The sequence below is a fragment of the Vicia villosa genome, unplaced genomic scaffold (assembly GCF_029867415.1).
Source record: "Vicia villosa cultivar HV-30 ecotype Madison, WI unplaced genomic scaffold, Vvil1.0 ctg.000877F_1_1, whole genome shotgun sequence".
Lineage (NCBI taxonomy): Eukaryota > Viridiplantae > Streptophyta > Magnoliopsida > Fabales > Fabaceae > Vicia > Vicia villosa.
Genome location: NW_026705394.1, coordinates 329,465 through 338,244, shown reverse-complemented (window position 1 = coordinate 338,244; position 8,780 = coordinate 329,465). Strand labels below are relative to the sequence as shown.

At 31.5% G+C, this 8,780-nt stretch overlaps 1 long non-coding RNA gene across 5 annotated transcripts; it reads right to left on the bottom strand.

The window, feature by feature from the left end:
* Positions 1–3,498: 3,498 nt before the first annotated feature.
* LOC131631853 (uncharacterized) lies at positions 3,499–5,739 on the bottom strand. 5 transcript variants are annotated; one of them, XR_009292846.1, is made up of 6 exons: positions 5,418–5,739; positions 5,261–5,313; positions 5,058–5,110; positions 4,845–4,925; positions 3,837–4,682; positions 3,499–3,760 (listed from the first exon to the last, which is right to left on the bottom strand). It is a non-coding gene; the product is annotated as an uncharacterized LOC131631853 (long non-coding RNA). The 5 variants fall into 5 exon arrangements; XR_009292845.1 differs by having other exon boundaries at positions 3,499–4,167; positions 4,566–4,682; XR_009292844.1 differs by having other exon boundaries at positions 3,499–4,167; positions 4,566–4,925.
* Positions 5,740–8,780: the final 3,041 nt, after the last annotated feature.

Here is an 8,780-nt window from a genome sequence, read left to right as displayed (position 1 = left end):
TAGCCTACGTGTTTAAATGATGGAATGAGGTGTAAATCCAATTATTTTAAATATGATTTTATTTCTTGGTGAATGATGTATTGTACATATATGTGATGAGATGTGTTAAATACATGCTACGTTGAAATATTAATCATGTGATGATTTGTTTAATTGGATGATATATTGTTGACATATATGAGGACATGTGACAATATGAGTTGTTGTTTTGGAAAAACATTAGGATGTGATGATTTGTTGGAGTCGTATGATGATGACTGATTACTTTGAAATGATGTGAATACATGTGTGTCCTTATTTTTGATGATGATGATTGATGTGGACACTTGTATGTTCTTTAATGATGATGATGATGATGATTGATTGTATTGAATGATGCTAACGTATATAGACATACTTTGATGATGATGATAATGTTGATGATGATGATGAAATGAGTATTTGATGATGTTACTCATTAGACTTGACGAGGGTATAAGTATGTTGTATATGTTGCATTCATTCATGTGCATTTGATTATGGATCCCGTTGATGAATGGATCGTTGGTGGCTAATTCCCATTGTGCGGAGATTGGTAAGCAGTCATCGTGTGCCCATGGGGGTGTGAGCGATGAGGTTAATCGTGTGCCCATGTGGGGTGTGAGCGATTAAAGGGCAGTATCGTGGAGAGAAGTCCTGTGAATATGATTCACGAATTTTGGTACCACATGCATAGTGTCAGTTCATACATATGCATATGTTTATAACATGATTGGAAGTATTCCAGTGTTATAAATATTGATGACGTGTTGGTTGTATGTTCTGTTGAAATAATGTTGAGTATGCTTATCTGTTTGAAAGATGTGTTTTGTTGACGTTTGTGTAAGTGATGGATTTTCCTGATAATCTGAATATGATGAATTGGGTGAATAATATAACTATGATGTGTTGTTATTTAAGATGCAATAATATTTGTTAACTGTGATGAGACTCACCCTTACTTTGATGATTTCAGATTGGCGAGTAGCGGCTTTTGGCTCGGTGAGGATTAGCTCATGAGTCAGTTTGTTTAGTATAGCGTCGGTGTCATGCTCTGATATTGTAACACTGGGGGAACGTTAGATTAGAGTTTTATGATGATACTCTATCATGTTGTTGTATTAGATTATGTGGGATATTGCATAGATGATGTTATGCTTATCCGTCTGATGAATTTTCCGTTGTGTAAACATGAGATGTTTGTGTATTATGACAGATTGTTCCTTAGTGAAAGCATGACAATGAATATATGATGAGTTTGTTTTATTTCAAATTGTGGCACCCTTGTTTTCATGTTTTACTCTGAAAATTATTTTATAAAATTCCGTGGGGTTTAGAAGGGTGTTACAGGGATTGAGGGTGGGGAGAAGGTGGAGTAAACCTCTAAAGAAGCTAAGGCATATAACAGGTTTTTTAATCATGTGGAAACCATGTATTTTCATTCTTAACTTTAGTTTTAAGGGGGAATATTTTGTGAGAAAGAATATTTTATTGAGAGGGAGATCTATTTATGAATTGAGTTGTATGAATGTAAGATGAAATTTCCCAGGAGAGAATGGTGTGTTGCAGGTGAATTCAACGAAATTAAAAAGAAGTCAGAAAGAAAAGGTCAAAGTTCAGTAGTTAATAGAATGGAAATGCATGAATTTGGGAACTTTATTGAATATATGAATTTAGTTGTGTTCATTTGTTTGGAAGAAAATTCACTTGGTGTAGAGGATATGGGAGTGTGATGAGTTGGTTAGACAAATTCGTAATTTCAAAAGAGTTGGCATCTATTTGGACTATTAAAAGTCAAGGGTTGGGTAGTAGTGACTTGTCTGACCATTATCCAATTTGGATTAAAGGTAACGAGTTAAACTAGGGAGCAAAACCTTTTAAAAAAATTAATTGTAACACCAATAATACTTTCCTTATATGGAAAAAATGTGAAACTTCAATCCTCTTAAGGGTATAACAACTTATGTGTTTCAAGAAAAATTGAAATTATCGAGAGTGTCTGAAAAGTTTGAACATAAATATATTTGGTTATCTTCAGTTAGCTAGGGGATGAGGAGGCAGTCAAAAATCTCAATATTCTAGATAATCTAGTAGTTGAAGAACTCTTGGTGAATCCATAATCATCAAGGCTTCAAATGAATTAGGCTTCTAGTATGGCGTCGAAGGTTGTGCACAATAAAGAGAGCATATTGAGGCAACAATTTAGGCATAAATGGCTCACACCCTCATTTGATAGCTTATTAAACTGACTTTCCTTTAAAATCTCAACTCCACTGTTCATTCGTGAAGGCAAGAAATGATGCAAATATAAACATTTTAATTATATATACTAGTCAGAGACCCGTGCTGTCGCCCGGGTGCATTAATTATGGTGTAGTCATTTATAAACGATACGAAAAATATGAAGCAAAGAAGTTTGACCAAAATGCATATAAAAATGGAAATTAACCATATAAAAAAAAGTTTATAAGTAATGGATAGGTTTATTGAAAAAAAAAAAGAATCAGCTGCAAATTCTATCAGCTATTTCAAATGGAAGTGTTGGTTGTTATTGATAAGACTTAGTTATTGAAAAAGAAGAATAAGTTGCAAGTTCTATCATTTGATAAGACTGTGTTGTTATTGATATATAATTATTATTATAAAATTATTAATAACCGTAAACATTTAAAAATAAATATATAGCAAATTAGCAACTTGATAAATCTAATATATCTAATAACTACAAATATTTATAATTATTTTATTAATTTAAATAATAAAGACATTGTGGTGATAGTGACCTGTAAAAATAATGAATTTTAGTGATAAAATACTTGAGTTGATAAAATTACAAATATTTTTCTTTTTCTCTTTATGTGTCTCCTTAATTTCGGAATAGAAAAACAACATTTTATATAGCAACATTTCTATTCATAACTATATTTAATAAAATACAAAACACAAAATTTTGTATACCTATTATTACCGAATGGTTAAATCAATATGTTATTATAAAACTGAGCAAAAATTATAATTGATAGATTTGACCGTAGAATTAAGTAGCATTCAACAGAATTTATTTCTAATTCAATCTATGCATGACTTTGATCTTAAAGAAAAACTTAAAACTTTCCATAACTTAAAATAAAATGCTTTAAACTAAAATAATTTTGAATGTAATCATTCAACTTGAGTATAAATCAAAACTAAGTTTTTGAACTTACATAAAAAAATTGATTCATAATTATATCGAACTTAAAAACACAATTGGGATATACATGCTTGTTCTAAACTTAACCGTGCACAAAAACATAAGTTTATAAACTACAAACTTAAAAAAGATTAGTGCTTTAAGTGTGTAAGATTGTTCAAACTTTGAGTCTTGATATACAAACTTGAAAAACAATTGGAATATACAATTTAATAAACTGAATGTAAAATAAGTGATTGTATTTATATAAATAGTTTGATTCAATTTTCTACCAAACTTGTGAAAATATTTTGGTTAGTAAAATACATCAAAGAGTACACATATAGAAACTTGGTGTTTTTAAATAATAAAAAAAAATTCAAAAAGGAGTACATCTCCATTTTTGTAACAGCTCCACTTTCAAGTTCATTTCCCATGGGGGATTTGTTTGTTATCTTTGGCAAAAGCTTCTAAAGCTTCAAGCAAATCAATAAACCACTTGGAAGAAACATCTTTTATGGTATCTTCTTCATTGAAGATGACACTGAGTCGACATTATGTGTGGATGGCCTGAAAATTAATCAAATAGAAATAGGATGAAAACAATATAAACTAAAAATATCCAGCTAAAAGGAACATGCAGTACCATGGAAAAGGGATTTCAAACCAAGGATTTCAATCTACAAATCAAGGATTTCAAATCAAGGGATATCCAATACAGTGATCTGCAATTGCTTTCTTTAGTTGTTGGATCTCTCTCTCTCTCTCTCTCTCTCTCTCTCTCTCTCTCTCTCTCTCTCTCTGAGTCAAATAGGTCCCTGTTTGCAGCTTCAACCTGCAATTGTAAATGAGAAGAAATCCCCAGCTGAGCATTGAGTGAATTTTTCAATTCAGCCATTTAATCTTGCATAGTTTCTGTATAACTTCCCGCAGATTCAGATTTTGTGGGCACTTTGGTTCCATAGAACCTTCAGTTCCTGTCCATCAGCACATATATAAATTTAAGTCAAATGCAACATATATTTAGAAAAAAATTAACCATTACAGGAACTCAGTGCCCTGCCAAGAAAAATGGCACCATAATGAAAGTATATGCTATGTAATTTATGTCAAAAAATGTGGAATCAGATCCACAAAACCACTATCAACAATGATTTCTCTAGCCATAGATATAATTTTATAGATTCATTGTGAATAACTATATTACAAAGTGGACAAGATTTTATCAGAAGCTAATCTCATATAAATTCAAGACTAAATAAATTCAGGGCTAGCTTAAAATGTCTGAGCTATTCATATAGTATGCTGGTACCAATTAAAATGTTTTATCTCCACAAGTGCAATTATTCTACAACAAATACCAAGTGTCATAGACCTGTTGGGCTAAAGATTTTGATTTGGAATTCTCATCCACTGAACATTTTGTTGCTTTGTTTCCCACCCTACCAAATGAGTAAAGATATATAAATCTTGTGACATCTCCAGCTTTATGCTGAACTTCACATGCAAGAATAGAAGGGTGAATTATATTAGTAAAATATAGAAGCACAAATACAGGATAACAAATACTACTATGTGAAATTGAAACTGATCGGTACAACAAATCTAGTCAATATTGTTTAACATCCAAATCCTATCTAAGAAGAAAAAATACCTCCATTCGTTTGCCACTTTCATTCTTGCCGACAAATTTTAGCCCAGCTTCTTCTAAAGATTCAAAGAGATCTGGATTTACCTGGACAATGCCAGTGCAAAATTAGAAGACTACTCCATATGGTGAGAAATTTATATAAAAAATCAAAACCCTAAAATAGAAAATCGGAAAAAATCTAAAAATTAGAAGCTATGTTAAAACAGAGAAACCCACAACATCGACTCTCTCCTCCGATGGTGATGACGACGATGATGAAGAATCATAATCTGGAAAAACATGTAGATTAGGATGCTACCAGAAAAGCTAAAAAATTAAACATAAGAAGTTGAGACTTTAATGGTAAGGATCAAAAAATTCATCAAGAATAGAAGTTGAGACTTTAAACTTACTTATGAATATCTTGAGGAAGAACATACCTTGAGTTTGATGTTGAATGAGGAAAAACTAAATCTTTGTAAGAAAAAAGTCACTGTTGAAGACAAAACAGAGAAATATCAGAAAAATCAAAACCCTAAAATTTAAATTAGAAAAAATCTAAAAATCAAAATCTATGTTAAAAGAGAGATACATCACCTTTCTCCTACTACGGCAATGACGACGGCAATGATGAATCATCAATAGACACGAGTTTGATGTTGATTTTTGTAAACTCGTTGATTTATTGATCTATGTGGATTGAGTTACAATGAGTATGGAAGATGAGCGTTTGGAAGATGAAGAGCCACGTCCGGTTTCGACCATGATTGAATTGAAAGAGGAGGGATGAGGAGTACGAAAATGGCTTCGATTTTTTCATTGGAGGTGGTGGTCGTAAATAAGGTGGAGAAAGGGGGCAGTCACGGCGGTGTTAGGGTTTGCACAGAAAAGAGAGAGTAGAGAAAAAACGGGAGGGAGAGAGAATGAGTTACAAATTGAAAATGAAAACAACCGAGGGAAAGAAAAGGTGGATGTGAAGTACATCTGTTTTGGATGGGTGGCCAATGAAAAGATCACGTTTGGCCAAATGTATTTTTGAATTTGTTAATTACCGGAATATCCTTTTGCAAGGGTTGGTTTTTTAGGTTAGAAGGGTAAAATAGTCACTTTGGTCAATTTATTAGTATTGGGTAGATAGTAGACTAGCGTTCAAATGGGCACTCCCGTGCCCGTTTGTCCGCATTTTTAATGTGCACAGCGTCAAAATACAAATATATCTTTTATTTTATTTTGATTTTAATTTAAAATATTTATTAAATAAATTTTGTGATAAAAATGAAAAAAAAATGAATTGTATAATAACATCATCTAAAAATGAAACAAATAAATAGGTATTAAAGAGGAGTTAATTACACACATTTATTTTTAATTATCAAATATGTTTAAACTAAGATACATTTGTCTAAACTAACTTAACTCCCGTGTCCGTCGCTCCGCATTTGTTATTACGCTAACGCATGTTTATCTTTTATGGTGTTTTTGACATATATCCCTTTAAAAATAATATTATTTGGCTACAATTATTAAAAATAGAAGAATGATCATACAGTTAAACTTTTTTATATGTTTTAGTAATCTACTACTATAGACTCAGTAATCAATACTAAAAAAGAAATCTTCACGACTAATTTAACCATGCAAAGGGCTCTCTATCCCTCCTTCTCCCTCCATCTCTCTCCCTAACTCACTCACTCACTCTCCCTCTCCCCCTCCTCCCCCCTCTCTCTCTCCCACTCTTTGTCTATTTCTCTCTCTCTCTCTCTCTCTCTCTCTCTCTCTCTCTCTCCCACTCTTTGTCTATTTCTCTCTCTCTCTCTCTCTCTCTCTCTCTCTCTCTCTCTCTCTCCCCCCCTCTCTCTCCCTCTCTCTCACTCAAATACTCGCTCTCACACACACTCTCTCCCTCCCTCTCCCTTCCCCTCTACATCTCCTTTTCACTTTCCCTCTCCACCCCCCTCTCTCCCTTCATCCCTCTCTCTCACACACACAGACACACGACCAATTTAACAATACAAATGACTCTTTAGATTTCTCCCTCTCTTTCTCACTCACTCACTCACTCATTCTCAGGACCAATTAACAATGCCAAGGGCTCTCTCTCTCTCTCTCTCTCTCTCTCTCTCTCTCTCTCTCTCTCTCCCTCTCTCTCTCTCTCTGCCAATTTAACAATGCAAAAGGCTCTCTCTCTGTCTACCCCTCTCTCTCTCTCAATAAAATAAGATACAAAGACAATTGAACAAAGGAAACAACAAAAGTGTCGAGTATTTTTTTCATATAATTATGATTTTAATTTAAATTATTTGTATGATAAATTTTATAATATTTTAATACATAACGGATATGATTATATTGACTCATACCATATACATGTGTTTTAACATGTGTCACTATTATTAGAAAATCTATATAAAAAGCACGGACAAACTGTCATATCATTTCATTTCCTTATAAATCATATGTGACAAATAATTTCTTTAATGAATGTTTGTCAATTGTTGAGAGTTGTCTTAGTGATTCAAACATATGTAGAGGTGATATTGATGATGTTGTTCTCCACATGTATTTAGTTTATATTTCTATTTGATCATATGATCTGATATTTAAATTTTGGTTGTGTATTGCAATATTAAATCTTACTTAAGAGTATATTGAAAGATAATTTTAAATTGTATTAAATTCTTGCCATACAAAAAAAATTTTAACTTAGGGAAAAAAAACACCTACATTTGAAATAGAGAAAAGAGTAGTTCCTTTTCTTTCAATGTCTATCCATGACTTTTATATTTCTCCAAACCTCCATACTATCATTGAAAAAAAATAAAATAAATAATAGATAAATAGGAAGGAACATGAGATAAAAGAATACATGGAGATAAGAAATTGAGAGAGTGAAAACAAATATGAATAGAAGATTTTTTATGTCTCAAATGTCATTCATTCATAAATCAGCATAGAATATTACAGTAACCGCTCAACCTTTAACCCACCTCTCATTTATAACTTCTTTTAATTTCACCATGCCTTAGTAAATTGTTGCTTTTAAGAAAAATGGTTCCAGAATGATAACTATAAAGAGTAGTTATTATTAAGATATGATTCGGTTATTCTCAGAATGATAACTGCTAGTGGGTAAGGGCTTTGGCTAATATGCATAAGGATTTTTTTTATGCACCATGCATAAGCCTACATAAGTCATTGGATCATGTTTTTAATCCAGTATTGAGTATTGAGTATTGAGTATTGAGTAATGATTATTGAGTAATAATAATTGATGTTTAGAATTTAATCAAATGATCCAAAGGTCCATAATAATCTATGCACGGTAACTGCACCCGTGGGTAAGTAGTTACTTTGATATAATTTTTTTATTAAATATAAAAGTTTTTTTTACAAAAATATAGAAGTAGTTAAAGGGTATTTTGGGAGTAAAATAGGCCAGTCCATTTTCTCCTATCCTCTTTATATATATATATATATATATATATATATATATATATATATATATATATATATATATATATATATATATATATATATATATATATATATATATATATATATATATATATTCTCCAACTAAGTTTTATTCTCCATAATGCCATTTGGTTTGTCTCTAACCAATCTCATTTGGTCTTAACCAATCTCTTTTATTTCTAACTACTCTACCAACTTACTCATATCCATTCTTAGATTAATATGGAATAGGACCAAACGTGCATTCTAATTATCAATTAGCCAATTAAATAATAATTACCAGTGTCGGAAAATCGGGGTATTACATTTTATCCACCTCATGCTAGCTTATTGAATTGACTTTCCTTTCAAATCTCAACTCCACTGTTCTTTCGTGAAGGCAAGAAAGGATGCAAATATCAACATTTTAATTTTATATGAAAAATCACAAGTGTTTCTATTAAAGGAAATTAATAAATGCTTTAAGAATATTAAAATATATTTGAT